The sequence below is a fragment of the Acanthaster planci genome, linkage group LG08 (assembly GCF_054643075.1).
Source record: "Acanthaster planci isolate LZ-2023a linkage group LG08, COTS_SCS, whole genome shotgun sequence".
In the NCBI taxonomy this organism is placed as follows: Eukaryota; Metazoa; Echinodermata; class Asteroidea; order Valvatida; family Acanthasteridae; genus Acanthaster; species Acanthaster planci.
The window spans coordinates 6,214,209-6,230,291 of NC_141784.1; positions in this window are offsets into that span (position 1 = coordinate 6,214,209).

Consider the following 16,083-nt stretch of genomic DNA (forward strand, 5'->3'; position numbering starts at 1 on the left):
AGAGATAAAATTCCGCAGACTAGAGGGAGTGGCTTGTCAAAACTTTTTTCTCCTACCTATTACAGAAATCAATCAAGTTATTAAACATTATGTTTCAAGTTTGATTAACCCATTTTGAATTGAAACATTGCATTCTTTTTTACTTGTGAAAATTGCTAGGATTCTCGGGGTGGGGTCCCGCCCCTGCAGCTTAATAGCATCTGCAAATCAACAACTACTGAAAACGATCCAAAAAAAGTTAAGATTATAGTGCGGCTGATTTGTTTTATTAAATAGAAATAACAAATCGGGTTTATCGTGAAGTCATTCCAAGCCAACTCGGGGGAGGGGACATATCCCTAAGGAGGCAAGAATAAATTTGTCTTTGGAATATGACAAGAGAAAGGTTACGTATTTGTGCAAGGTCATTTGCCTTTCTTCTCAAAGGGAGGAAAAACTCAGATATTAACCTTTCCATTCAGAAAAACTCTATAATTACATAATAAATCCCCCTCCCGAAAAATATGCCCCTTGTTTTGGATGCACCTTTACCTAAGCTGTTTGGCCTCATGGGCAACCATGCACCCTATAGCATTTCAATCATCAATACACAGTCACGTGTTTATGTCTACTGCGAGCCATCAACGTTACCAGCAGCCACACGAAGTCCTCACTTTGGAATGTAGAGGCCCTCTACTTACTCATAAGTAGGCCAGCAGAATTCAGAAAAATGGCCAGAATATTGCTCTTTCCTGACTTTAGAATGTCGAGGCCTACCACTAACTTTGTCTGGATACCAGACCCGATGATTCCAACTACCCTTGCGGAATCAAGGTTCCAGTATACCTCAATGTCCACGTGACCAAAGGGGGGGGGTTCCTCCAGTTTCCGAAACACACTCCGAACTCGTCCCGTCCTTTTTGGATAGCATCGTTCATAATTCCGGTATATTTGCCTATGTCTACGCAAATGAGACATTTTCGTATGCTTATTGCCCACATGCAAGAGAATGTTGCTCGTTCATACGCACTTTATGGAGTTTCTTGCATGTTTTCAGTGACCGCCGACATTAACAGCCTTCATGTACATCTAAAGTACATAGGAGTGCCACTCAGGGCTTTCCTAGTAACCCATGACATGTTGCGTCACGATCCATTGGTTGTGCCAGACCTCAAATTTTATCAAAAGACGTCAGGGAAGTTTTGGTCAGGGAGCCAGACAGATGGAAAAATGGAAGAAGGTTGGCAAATGTCAGCCAAATCACCCTTAGTATTATCTTTATGGGACAAGATTAAATGTTTGGTAGGTCCAAGGCACCGATGTTCCGTATAGGCCTCAGGCGTCGGAGCATTTGTATGCAGCACCGGTGCCTGTACGGGACATTAGAGCCTATACGGCCCGTAGGCACAGTACCTCCTGCACCTATTAATTAATCTCACACTGACCATGACTGATAACGAGGTTGATGTAGCAACATAACTTGTAGGTGATGCCCTTCAATCCGGACAAAAGTTTCTAATTGCTCATACCTCTGTTCGAATTAAGCTTTCTTAATGGAAGAGTATGTCAGAACCTGTGCAACCCGTACACTCGACGTCCTTTGCAATGCTCACCATAATTAATATATGGAATCGAGGTTACTCTTACCCAAATTTGTAGTCTCTGCTTTACCTATATTACCTTTTACCTATTCCTTCCTATACCTTATAATTATTACCCAATTCTGTTTTTGAATCTCAACGTTTCATACTAAACTGTAGAATCAACAGTAAACTCCTCAAATGCTGCATTTAACTTCCAAAAGCTGAAACTATAGACTAGACGTGAACGACAGACCGTTCAAACGGTTTCAAAAAAAATGTGATCCTTTTAAAAAATTGAGGTAAATCTCGATTTGCTCTTTTGGATTGCAATTGAATTCGTCTTCTCCGTGTTTTCATTAGGACGCTGTACAGATTCATTACAATGTAATGGAAATTAGGGGAGTTAAATAAGCTTGATTTTTATCGTCCAAACCACCACAGATATTTGACATCACATGCTGGGAAAACACGACTTGAAACGTGGCTGTGAAGGGAATTTTGATAAAGGAGACATTTCTAGAAGGGAAGCTTCCAGGAGGCGTGTAGACTTCTTGTGTATTAAAAACACCCACATTTCGTTGCAGATTACCTCGAAAATTCCCCACAATGTGGACTTGATTTCACTCGCAGTACGCTGCTATTAAACAGATTACTCCTGGCAACCGAAACACCAGAAACCTAAAGGAAACGTCGTCTTTCCACATTGTTTGACTGCATTTCCATATATGGAGAGTGCAGTACTCAAGCGTAATACACTATCAATAAATATTAATATTCATATAGGTTTTTCTTGTTAATTACGCCTTTCTTTCATTTAATATTGCTTAAAACAAAGACCATTTTTTGTCAAAGATTGGTCTCTTGCCCACAAATATTGACTTTCAGAGCATTGTAGTACGAAATTAAACGGGAAAACCTGTACCGTTTTAACGGAATTTTGTTATGTGTCTGCTTTTAGTCTGGAAAATTGTTCCATTTGTACGAGAACAGAGCTTACCATCAGGACAAACGATTCCAATATCTATAAGATGAAGATTCGTTATTTAGTAGATTTGAATCACCAGTTGGTTTAATTTTAAGCACGGAAGACCTTCGCACAATTTTTTCACAGAAATCTGCATTGGTGGTTTAATAACATACACAGTCTGCAAGCTGGTACATTGGCTTTGTACTTTGTGCTCTCTGACGACGATGTTTGTTCATGTCTTAAGTCAGCGTAAATGCTTTAAAGTCCCCTTAACAAGGCTTTCTTTCATAGTTTGTAAAAGCAGGTAATTAAAATCAGACAAAGAACAACTTTCTGTGTTGGTTGGTATATTTCAGAGCAGTGTGATCAGAACTACTACTGCAGTTTTAGTGAAGTCAGAAGAAGGTGCAGGGAATCTTTAACGACAGAGTCACTCCCACCGACATCCATACCAACACTGACAGCGACACCGACGCCTACGCCTACTGGTGAGTTGGTCTTACCCAAGAATACGAAGCACCAATGCATACAATCGATATCATTATCGTGGAGTGCCGTGGCCTTGTGGTTAAGAGCTTTGGATACGTAGTCCATGGGTAGAGCAGGTTGCGAGTTTGAATGCAGCCTGGGATCATGATGCATGTGCCCTTCGTCAAGGCACTTTGTCACCCATTGCCTTTCTCCACCCAGGGGTAATTGGGTACCTGTGAGGCGTCATGGGGTAAATGTAAAGAGTCATTGGGTACCTGTGAGCGCATAGATGGTTATTGCAGTTGATTTAGCTGTTTTGCGCCGATAATGGCAGCATTGTGATGTATACTCCCCAGGGAGCTAAGATGGTATTTGGAATGTTTCATGGGCCCAGTGAACAGGGGGTTCTATTGAAATCGTTCTAACTATTTAAACTATTGATTTATTTGAGCTATTTGAATTATTTATTATTCTTTCTATTTAAAAGTTTAAACTTAATGTACAGTACCTGCTATAAGCCTTTATTTTTATTCATATAAACCTCAAGTAGGGTTTCATGTCAAATCTCTTATATGTGACCGGCTCAAGAAAAATGGGTGTAATGGGGCTTTGTTTTTCAAAATGAGTTACATACACGTTCGATTTGGTTGCATTATAAGCTTTATTTTGGTGTAGGTTTGAACCCTGTTGATTTTGCAATCAAGGGATACACTGATTTTTGCATAATCATATCATACACATTAACACAAACACAGGAAATGGAAAAACATACCAGCCAAGAAGAAATTCTCTCTTGACATCCATGGCAACAGTTAGGTTTCTTGTCAAAGAGCACTGATACGATAGAAGCTAAAAACTAAGAAGTTAAAAATAATCCCTGTCCACATAAAAAACCCATAGCAGGACATAGCACAGCGTCCCTTAATACCCTTTTTCGCAGAGCGGAGCACATATTTGGTATGAAGATTGTTTTTTAGTCTTATATTCTACTTTGTGAATATCAATTACTATTTTGTAACAAAATAAGCATAACTATTTAATCTATTCCATTCAGGGTTAAACCTCTAACAAAAACGTTGTACATCGTAACCTCTTGCGTTCATTATTAAAAGAGTAAGCCACTGGTTTATTTTTAGGCTATGTCTATTTATTATCTGTACGTGGTAGATTCTTGCCAGTTGCAATAACAATACAAAATTCGTTAGGATGTGACATCATGTATTGTCTCTGGATTTTTACTCTCAAATTTCCTCTGGGGGTAAACCCTTTTCATCTTTATTACATCTCACACCTGCATAATCATTTATAAGAAAGAATTGCTTAATAAAAATACATATAGATATTGAAACGCACAACATGAATAAAAAACACAATTCTTCATAAGAACGGCAGACAGTCCCCTTATTCAACAACGACCAACTTGACTGTGTATTAACCTCCCGCTGGAAGTGCTTATAAAAATGAAGACTCCATCAATCATAAATCACAAGTGCACCAAGTCCGTAAAAGAAGATTCTTTTGGACAACTTTCACAAGGAATATAGCATAAAGTAGACAGGGGTATTCGGGAAAATGAAAGTAAAATTCAAGAACAAAATCGTTACAAAGTCATCATGCATTGACTTCTTCTGAGACACTGACTAAAACGGTATAAATCAATGAATATAAATATGTGCTTAGCTTAACCGGCTCAGGCGAATGGACGCGACTAATATACGACCCGTAACTTACGTTTGAGACCGGCCAAGCCTACATTTCGTCACCAACACCCCGAAGTAACACTCAACTTCCCTTGCGTGCTACTTCAATTTTGGTTTCACGAAGTAGCACTTAAGTGTGTGCGCGCAAATCGTAGACTGATGCATAATAAAACGACTTTCGTTTTCACGAAGTAGCACTCGTGTGTTTTGTCAATATAGCATGGATAAAAACGCTTTGAAAAGTCTAAAAAGATTTGACCCACCCGTAAATATGTGACTTAACTTCAAGATGTTCTTAACACTCGTTTTAACTATATTTAAATTAAGGAAAAGGTCAATTACTACTGCCTTGTGGATATGGAGATATCCACGCCCATATATTTGCGATCTTATCAGTGTATACAGCGACCATTCCCATTGCATCCTATCCGAAAACTGTGAAAAGACTTTGATCATCAGAAGTAATAGGGTTGTTATCGTTGCAGACTTGAACCGCGAGTTCAATATACCATAGGCATTTTTCACACAAGCCACATAACATCAGGTGGATAAGTTACACCCGTTTGAAAACCAGCAGATAAAATTCGTACTTATTTCTAAATATTACCTACATTGCACCTTTGGAATACTGAGCTGCAGTAATTATTATTGGATAGTTCCCACGGAAAACCTAAACATCGACCATCAAATTCTATTGCCGTCTGCTGTTACAATTAAACTGATTGTGGGATGTAGAAACGTATGGTTAGTGGATTGTAAAACGTTAGGTTCCTGTAAATGGTGAGACAACGTATTCCTTTTTTGGTGGCAAACAAATCTAAAGCAAAAATAACCAGAAATGCTGCAACTTTATGTTTGGGAAAAATTTAATTTTAAAATGTAATGAAGTAAATGATTGCCATTTTCTGCTTGTGGGCTTTAGAAATTTGACACGTTTTGTTTTGTTTTTGTATTTTTTGGGGGAGGGGACATTGAAACGATCACACAGCAGTAATTATTGGTAATGCGATTCTAGAATGATGGGTTCCCCTAATGTATTTTTTCTAACATTATCTCTGAAAAAGAAATCAGTAATGTTTCATCTTAGCAAAATCCCCTTTTATCTTCCCATGAACACTGATAACCATTTTTCAAAAGTTGGTACACGGTTTTCCTCTTCAGTCTCATGTTTGCATCCTTTCGTTACAAGAAACCACGGACGAGGTTCGATTTCAAATCTGTTATCAGTGGAACAGTGTCACAAAACAGAGGCTATCCAAGGGCGATTGCATCTGAGAGCTCGCAATTCATTTTTATAGTCATAGAACAATTTGCCTGTACTGATCCTCTATGTGATCAATCCAGACACTCTCAATAATGTTCAGAGAGTAATTTGCACAGCAGATGTTTTGATATTTTAATCGTCTTAGAACCCACTGATCTCAATATAGAGCTCTCTTTTGCAACACCTTCAGGGTCAAATTTTGCCAGCAAAGCCAGCAGGTGGCTCAACTATGATTAACATGCAGTGAAAAGAGTGAAAAATTCCTTACTGAATATAAATTTAAAACCCAAGTCCACATGAATGGGCCTGTAAGGGCCATCATACAACAGCCAACTAAGAAGACTAAGATATTCGGATCTCCGGCTGAGTATCCTTTCTCAGCATTATCAACCTCGTTTCCAGGAATCAACAGGTGTCCCCACAGCTACCTGCCTATGTTTCTTCCTGCGGACAAAGTTCGAACGCAGAGACGTTTCCAGCTTTTGGTGTGGGGATTGGGGCAAATTCAAAAGTAAATGCAGCTTCAGGCTCATTAAAATGACGTCGGGAGCAAAAAAATAAAGAGCCTTACTCGCAATCCAGACATGTTTGATTTTATTTGCGGATGTTGTTTTCTCAGGACTTAGATAAATGTACTATTACGTTTTCCTACTTAATGTAGTACATATCTGGCAATTGCAATTAAAAAAACCAGGACATTGGCTGTTATTTTTATTAAGTGAACGCTACAAGGAGGCCCGGTCGCGATTTTTTTTCCCAAAACGACATTGCAATGGAGTGGTCCCGGTGGCATCAGATGCACACAGGTATTTGGGAACTGTGACTATAAGAATAAGAGCGAGGTAGCAACTTGCCCCTGTAACAATTATCCCAACCTTTCCTCATTCGATATATCTAGAGAGAGTTGAGCAGTAAAATGATATGTCAATATTTTCTCTTACGCCATGGTTTACCATGGTGGATAAATGAATGCAAAATTTGTCATGTGGCGAACGGGAAACTTTGAAGGAACAGGGAAATTAAAATTTGTCCAAAACTCATTTTATTCCATAATTCCAATTGAGATGTGAATGAAAAGCAAAACTGATTGATGTGTTGAATTAGTTGTGTTTGCCATCCCAAAATTGAAGCCCTCTTTCCAGTTTTTACCATTGAAATTCTGTGACGTAGGAGGCAAACTTCGCGAACCGATTTGATATTATGGATCCCAGAAAGGCCGTCAGGGTGCGACACAATCTGTACCATACGGAGCTAGCTGCACACTTTCCTGCTGGGCTAGTGCAACATGGACGACGCTGTAAAGTGCTTTGCCTACGTGTTCCTGAATTACTTGATTGAATTTCGCTAGCCCTCATTGATAAGTTAGGACGAAAAAAGGCAGAAACCTATCTGCATCTGAGAACCCATCTAACGACAAGATCACACAACTTTTTGCAATCATACCCACGTATTAGCACACGGCTTTTCCCAGCTTAAACCCCATGCGGCGTGGCAAGCTTGTGTTTTGGTGTACGTCACACCACTCACAAAGATTTTGAGTAATAAAAGTGAAATTCCACAGAGGAAGTGGGTTGTCGAAACATTTATTCTACCATTTATTCTGGAAACCCATCACGTCGTATTCCCTTGATAACACTTTATTTTCATAAACAAAATAACGGAATAAAATCCTAATTGTATTTCCTTTATCTAGATTGAAAAATTCCATATATTCTTGAATTCTAAAATTTGCAATGACATTCCAGGCGTGATTCTCGTGGGTGGGGGCTGTACCCACCTACCTTTGTAATTAGATCTCCCATTCAGGCCCAACACCGCTAAAATGGTATCTAAATTTACTTAGTTTATAATAGAACTGACATTTATTATTAGATTGAAACAACCAATCAAATGTTCATTGCTTATCATTCAGTCAGCAAAAGCCCCTGGGGAAGGGGACAATGCCCCAAAGAGGCTATAATTACTTTGATTTTCAATGTCTTTGTGCAAGTTCATTTCCCTTTCTTCCCAAAGTCTGTGAAAAGCCACACCACTCAGAGAGACCTTTTAAAAAATACATAAGAATGTCCCAGTTCCCCTTTCCGTAAGAATATTCTTCCATGTTTTAGATCCACGTTTACCTCAGCAGGCTGGAAACATGGAACCATGCACCCTGTCAGACGTCAATAGCGCAGTGGTGTAGCTAGGAGTTTCCCAGTTGGGGGTACAAAGGCGGGCACCAGCATTTTATTTTTGTTTGTGGATTATTTTATGTTTTGGTTTGTTATGGTTTGTTTATTTAGTAGGCGGCAAATGGGGAGCACTGTAAATTTGTGGGGGTGGTACACCGTTGCAATACATTAAGGGCTGCAGAATGCTGGCAGAAGTCAGTGAAATGACCAGAATATTGTCCTCCCTTTGTAGTGTCCACATACACAATATAGGATTAAGTGTTCGGTAGGCCTCGGCTTAATTGCATATTTACTTTATTAACACAACACTTATGTGTGTTGTGTTCGGCCGTCGAAATCGCCCCGGGAGCGATGAATTTGACGGATACGCAACGTTCGACATGAGTGTTAACGCACATATGGAAATGCGCCTTTAAGCATCAGTGCATCAATACGCAGCACTGGCACTTATACGGGATATTAGATCCTCTACGGCCTGTAGGCACAGTACCTCTTACACTTTTTAAAAAATCTGACCCTGACCATGACTAGTAACGAGGTTGATAGTGGAAAAACAACTGCATTGCAAAAACTCTGGTGTGAAAATCAATACTTTTTAGTGCTTTCAGATGATCACACCATAGGGTGTTACTTTAACATTACCTGTGTTACTTTGCACGCCCTGGTGTTACTTTGCACACCGATAAGTGTTACAATGTACCTGGGTGTTAAAATTAAATTAAGTGGGGGGACTTCGTCACATAAACTGGATAAAAGTTATAATTGCAATACCTCTGCTCGAACTACCAACTAATGAAAGAATTTGTCAACACATGGCCTGTATTTTTAACCGGTAGGCTAGCTCGACTTCCTTCGTAAAGCACACCGCGATTACTTTATGGAACCGCGATTACCTTAATCTAAATTTGGGGCCTTACAGCTCAGCAGAGCCAAAACTATTATGTATCTATTCCTTTCAATACATGTACCTCATATTACCGAAGTGTGTTTTGAATCTCCAAGTTTTGTGCATGTGCCTCACAATTCTTCCACATGACATGTACTAAACGGTAACATCAACAGCAAACTCATCCCATCGGTGTAGCATGCTGTCTACCTTCCAAAAACTGGAACTAAAGGACTAAGCGTGGATGATTGACAATTAAGACGAGTGAAAATCTGGTGGGAGTTATGGATTAATTCGTTTTCTTGCTATTTTCAGAAGAACGTTGCAGTTCCACTCGAAGAGAATGAACATAGGAGGTGTAAAATGAACTTGATTTCTTCTTGTATTTCCTATTAATGCCCAACATTATTTCAATGCAAAGCTCAGGAAACCAAACCGTTGTGAAGGTCATAATTGTGGGTGTGGAAGTTTCAATGCGGAGTGGAGACTATTTTTGTGTAATTAAACAGATCCTGTCCCGACTACCTCGGAAATTCCCCACAATCTGACTTTTATGTCGCTAATGGCACTTTGCTATTTAACGAGATACTCCTGACATCCGAAACAACAGGAATTTTGAAGGAAACGTCGTGTTTTTACATTGTTTGACTGTATTTCCATGGACACTGCGCTGGGGGAAACGACCGTATACTCCAGCTCAGAATCCTAATAATTTGACACGTGTTTTAACAGTATTTTCTTCATTGTCTGTATTTAGTCCGGAAAATCGCTGCTTTCCCCGGGAAAAAAAATTGCCATCGGAATGAACGAGTGGAATGTATATAAAGTGGAGATTCGTTGTTCATTTAGTAGATTTAAATCCGCAGTTGATATAATTTCAAACACTGAAGAACTTCATCCAACTTTTCTACAGCGCTATAATCTTTAATTTCGTTAACGTTAATACTGGACAGCAGGGAGCAGACGCTGTGTGACTCGCGTTTATAGTTGTACACTGTGACCAGTCTGCAATATGGTACATTGTCTCTCTACTTTATGTTTTTTGGCGACTTTGTTTGTTCATGTCTTATGTCAAGGTAAGTGACTTAATTGAAGTCCCTCAAACAAGGCTTTCTTTCATGCATTGTAAAAGCTCGTAATGTTCGAATTAAGCCTGCTTAATGGAAGAGTCTGTCGGAACCTGGCTGTGCAACCCGTAATCTCGACTTGCAATGCTCACCATAAGTAATTTATGGGATTGAGGTTACGCCGACCCACATTTGTAGTCTTACAGCTCAGCAGAGCCAAAAACTTTACCTATTTTACCTTTTACCTATTCCTTCCTATACCGTTTATAATCGAATGCTGTTTTTGAATCTTAACGTTCTCCCACATGATACGTACTAAACTGTATGTGCTGCATCTAACTTCCGAAAGCTGAAACTATTAGCTGGACGTGGACGACAGACCGTTCAGACGGTTTCAAAAAAAGAATGTGATCCTTTGAAAAATCGAGATAAATCTCGATCTGCTCTTTTGGGTTGCAATTGAATTCGTCTTCTCCGTGTTTTCATTGGGACGCAGAACACTTTCAAAACAATGTAATGGAAATTAGGGGAGTTAAATAAGCTTGATTTTTATCGTCCAAACCACCACAGATATTTTACACCACATGCTGGGAAAACCAGAATTGAAACCTAGCTGTTTTAGGAGTTTTATCAAAGGAGAGTAGAGTTCGACATTTCTACAAGCTTCCAGGAGGCGTGTAGACTTCTTGTGTAATAAAAACACCCAAATTTCGTGCAGACTACCTCAAACGTTTCTGCAATGTGAACTGGATTGCAATCGCAGCACAATGCTATTAAACAGGATATTCCTGGCACCGAAACACCAGGAATTTTCGTCTTTCGACATTATTTGACTGCGTTTCCATGAACACAAGGAAAAAGTAGTACTGAAACGCAATACACTGTCAATAAATATTAATATACATATGGGTTTTCTCAGTTAATTTCGGGTTTCTTTCATTTAATATTGCTTAAAACAAAGATCATTTTTGTCAAAGATTGGTATCTTGCCCACAAATATTGACTTTCAGAGCCTTGAAATACGAAATTAAGCGGGAAAACCTACAGCGTATTAACGGTATTTTGTTATGTGTCTGCTTTTAGTCTGGAAAATTGTTCCATTTGTACGAGAACAGAGCTTACCATCAGGACAAACGATTCCAATATCTATAAGATGAAGATTCGTTGTTTAGTAGGTTAGATTTGAATCACCGGTTGGTTCAATTTTAAGCACGGAAGACCTTCGCACAATTTTTTCACAGAAATCTGCATTGGTGGTTTAATAACATGCACAGTCTGCAAGCTGGTACATTGGCTTTGTACTTTGTGCTCTCTGACGACGATGTTGTTCATGTCTTAAGTCAGGTAAATGCTTTAAAGTCCCTTTAAATAGGCCTTCTTTGTGGTTTGTAAAAGCAGGTAATTAAAATCAGACAAAGAACAACTGTCTGCGTTGATTGATATATTTCAGAGCAGTGTGATCCCAGCTACTGCAGTTTTAGTGAAGTCAGAAGAAGGTGCCAGGAGTCACCCCCGACGCCTACGCCTACTGGTGAGTTGGTCTTTCCCAAGAATACGAAGCACCAATGTATACAATCGATATCATTATCGTGGAGTGCCGTGGTCTTGTTGTTAAGAGAATTGGATACGTAGTCGGCGATTTGAATGCAGCCTGGGATCATTTTGCGTGTGCACTTTGTCACCCATTGCCTTTCTCCACCACCCAGGAATAATTGGGTACCTGTGAAGAAACATTGGGTACCTGTGAGGAGTCATTGGTACCTGTGAGGGCATAGATGGTTATTGTGGTTGATTTAGCTGCTTTGCGCCGATAATGGCAGCATTGTGCTCTATACTCCCCAGGGAGCTAAGATGGTATTAGGAATGTTTCATGGGCCAGGTGAACAGGGATAATAATGATGTAGAACGCTTTGATCCGTGTTAAAGTCGCTTTATAATTACTATCACTTTTTCATCAATTCCGTTTTTACTTAAAATTTCATTCAGTTAGATTTCCCAAACTTTGAAACAAAGTGAACGAAAAACCGTTACGTATCGTATGGAATCAGTCCTCTTTTGAATATGTTTCGATTTGACGCAACGCGCTAAAATTGGCCTTTTGTCATACTGTATTCATTTGTCATTGAAAGAGTGAAATTGATTTACTTTCTTTTGCCCCTTGTTTGCGGAGGGGGGATAGATTTGTAAATCTGAAATTTGGTTTTTTAGCATGTTTAAAAAAATTGCAATGGCAATTGTTGATTTTTTTCCATATAGATGGTGGCAGGCCCTGCAGGAATTCGATAATCCACGAAAGTAGGCAGAAGTGTTTGAACAATCACAGATGTAAGTAACATCTATCAGTTTCCTGTTTCTTGCAGCTTTTCCTTACAGTGTTGTATGTAACCGAATTTGTTTGGCATCAGAACAAAGATTTACTCGGATTTTTCCCTTGTGCTTTTCAATAGGCAGAAGGAGGCGAGCAATACCAGACCAACAAGAGATCTCTACACCCAAGTCGTTCACTAGACAAAACAAGGTAATTTTTTTTGTCTTTTGAACTTTTGTCATGTAGATAAATTCCACGGTAAGTCTTTGATCAAGTACTCCCAAAAGAACGTATAATTATTTTCACAGCACTTATTCCATATCATCCAAACTTTCATTCACTGCAAGCAATGTGTAGCATCAAAATAAAAGAAATAAATAAATAATTTATTTTAAAAAGCCAAGGTAAAGTTTGGTCTGAATGAACCTAAATTATCTTGTTAACTAATATGTTTGGTCTCCAAAAACTGCAGTATCACATTAAAGCCAATGGGGATTTTGGATCTACTCTTCAGATACAATAGCATCTGTGAATGAAAGTGAAACGGAAAGAAAGTGAACATGTGTTTGACTGTTTTAGTATTAAGTTTTACCGCAGAAGGAAGCTCTGAGACTTTTTGTGAATAAACTGTCTTTGCTTCTTGATGTTAATCACAGGATGCAAATGACGTCATCGATCAGTTAAAGGTCTTCCCTGGCTCGAAGGGTCAATTGGATGATGTGTATCAAATGCTGACAAAAGTATTGAAGGAACAGATCTTTAAAGGTAAATTGAAAACTTTAATCGTTCTCATTATTATTCCGGGTGCACTGAATTCTTTATGTTTTAATTGAAAGCATTATTCTTTCATGCGAATGAGTAGTGTCAGGGAAGGTACAAAATAGACTCCGTTTGCTTAGATTACTCAGTAGTTGTAACTTATTAATCTTGTCGAATTGTCTTTTGTCCCTAACACGAATGATGTTCAATCCCCCCCCAAATCTTGGTTTTTCTTAAGTACTCTTTGCAATTAGGACAACACAAAGTTGCCCTTTTGAATTTATCCTGCTGAAAGATCCAATTTTCATTGTTTTTTTCAACAGTTCCTGATAAAAGCAGTGGCCGACATGGAAAAAAGGAGTGAGAACAACTCTACATCTTGCGGACACAATGCCGGAAACTTAGAAAGCCTTACTATTGAAACCGTTCCAGCCTCAAGCTATTTTAACTATTTATTTATTTAAGCTATTTAAATTATTTAATGAGTATAAAAATGAACAAAGAAATAGACTGGACCAGGATTTGAACAGAATTTGCAGCCCCTGAAATACCGTACAAGTGCTCTACCAACTGAGCTACTCAGCCCTATGTTGGTGGCTCTTCCCATCTGTCAATGTCTCTGTTCGGGGGGCGCTAGCCAGAAGCCATTGAACCTGAAACACCATGTACCCAGGGATCACACCTGAGTTACACACGATACAACCTGGGAAGTGGTGAGCAGGGATTATTTATTATTTGTTCTTATGTTAAAGTGTAAACTTAATGTACAGTACCTGCTGTAATCCTTTATTTTTTATTAATAGGAACCTCATAGGTTTTTGAAACTTCTTTATATTTCCTACTCAATGTATTTCATATCAAATCTCTTATAGGTGATAGGCTCAACAAAAATGGGTATTATGGGACTTTTTTCAAAATGAGAACATAGACATTCGAATTTGCTGGATTATAAGCTTTATTTTGGTTTAGGTTCAAACCCTTTGACTTTTTGCAATCTGACGATATGTTGATTTTTGCATAATCATATGAAATGAAAAAAAATCAGCCAGGAAGGAAGTCTTTTGACACCCATAGCAACAGTTGGGTTTTTTGTATGAATTCTGAAAGAACTGATATGGAAAAAATCAATAAACCAGAAGTAAAAAAGAAAATCACCCTCTCCACATAAAAAACCCTTAGTGTGAAATAGCACAGTGTCCGTAATACCCTTTTCGCAGAGCGTATAACATATTTGGTATGAAGATTATCTTTTAGTCTTATATTCTACCTTGTAAATATCAATTACTATTTCGAAACAAAATAAGCGTAACTATTTAATCTATTCCATTCAGGGTTAAACCTATAACAAAACGTTGTACATCGTATTCTCTTGCGTTCATTATTAAAAGAGTAAGCCACTGGTTTATTTTTATGTCTATTTATAACCTGTACGTTATTACCTGTTCAAATACATCTTGAAAAACCTGTACGTGGTATATTCTTGCCAGTTGCAATAACAATAAAAATTTCGTTTGGATGTGACATCATGTATTGTCTCCGGAATTTTCTGTTCCTATCCACTCCCAAATTTCCCGTGGGGTAAACCCTTTTCGTCTTTATTTCATTTCACATTTGCATAATTTAAAAAAGAATTGCTGAATAAAGATACATTTAGATATTGAAGCGCACAATATGTATAAATAACAAATAATTATTCATAAGTATGGCAGACAGTCCCCTTATTCAACAACAAGCAACTTGACTGTATTAACACTTGATAATTCCCGTTGGAAGCGATTGAAATAATGAACACTCCATCAATCATAAATCACAAGCGCACCAAGTCCGTATAAGAAGATTTTTTGGGTCAACTTGCACAAGGAATATAGCATAAAGTAGACACGGGCATTTGGGAAAATGAAAGTAAAATTCTAGAGCAACATCGTTACAAAGTCATCATGCACTGACTTCTTGTGACACATTGACTAAAACGGTATATATCAATGGGAATAAATATATGCTTATCCGGTCTTAAGTTAACGCTTAAGACCAACTCAGGAGAATGGACGCGACTAATCTCCGAGTCGTAGCTTAGGTTTGAGACCGTCCAAGCCTATATTTATTCTCTTAAATTAATAAAAGCCAATTCCATAGACTTAGGTTGAGGAATAACTGAGTGTCCAACACCTCAATCAAGTCATCCTACCACAGGAATAACTAGGCCAACTGATATGACAGGATCGTCCTTCTCTTAAAAACTACTATAGGAAACGGAGATATCCACGCCCATAAATTTACGATCTTATCAGTGTATACAGCGACCATTCCCATTGCATCCTATCCGAAAACTGTGAAAAGACTTTGATCATCAGAAGTAATACGGTTATTACCATTGCAGTCTTCAACCGCAAGTTCAATAGATCGCGAGGCATTTTTCACACAAGCCACATAACATCAGGTGGATTATTTACATCCGTTTGAAAACCAGCAGATAAAATTCGTACTTATTTCTAAATATTACCTACATTGCACCTTTGAAATACTGAGCTGCAGTAATTATTATTGGATAGTGTCACGGAAAACCTAAACATCCACCATCAAATTCTATTGCCGTCTGCTGTCACAACTATGTAAACTGATTGTGGGATGTAGAAACGTATGGTCAGTGGATTGTAAAACAGATGAAAAGATGATTGCTTTTCCCGTCATATTCCGTTCAGGAAAACCGCGAAAACGTTAGGCTCCGGTAAATGTCGGGAGAGAACGTATTCCTTCTTTGGTGGCAAGCAAATCTAAAGCACAAATAACCAGAGCTGCTGCTATTTTATGTTTGAGAGAATATTGTATTTTTAAATGCAAATGAAGGAAATTAGTGTCATTTTCTGCTTGTGGCCTTTTAAAATTTCACGAGATTTTTTTCGGTCATGTGAAACAGTGTCACAAAACAGA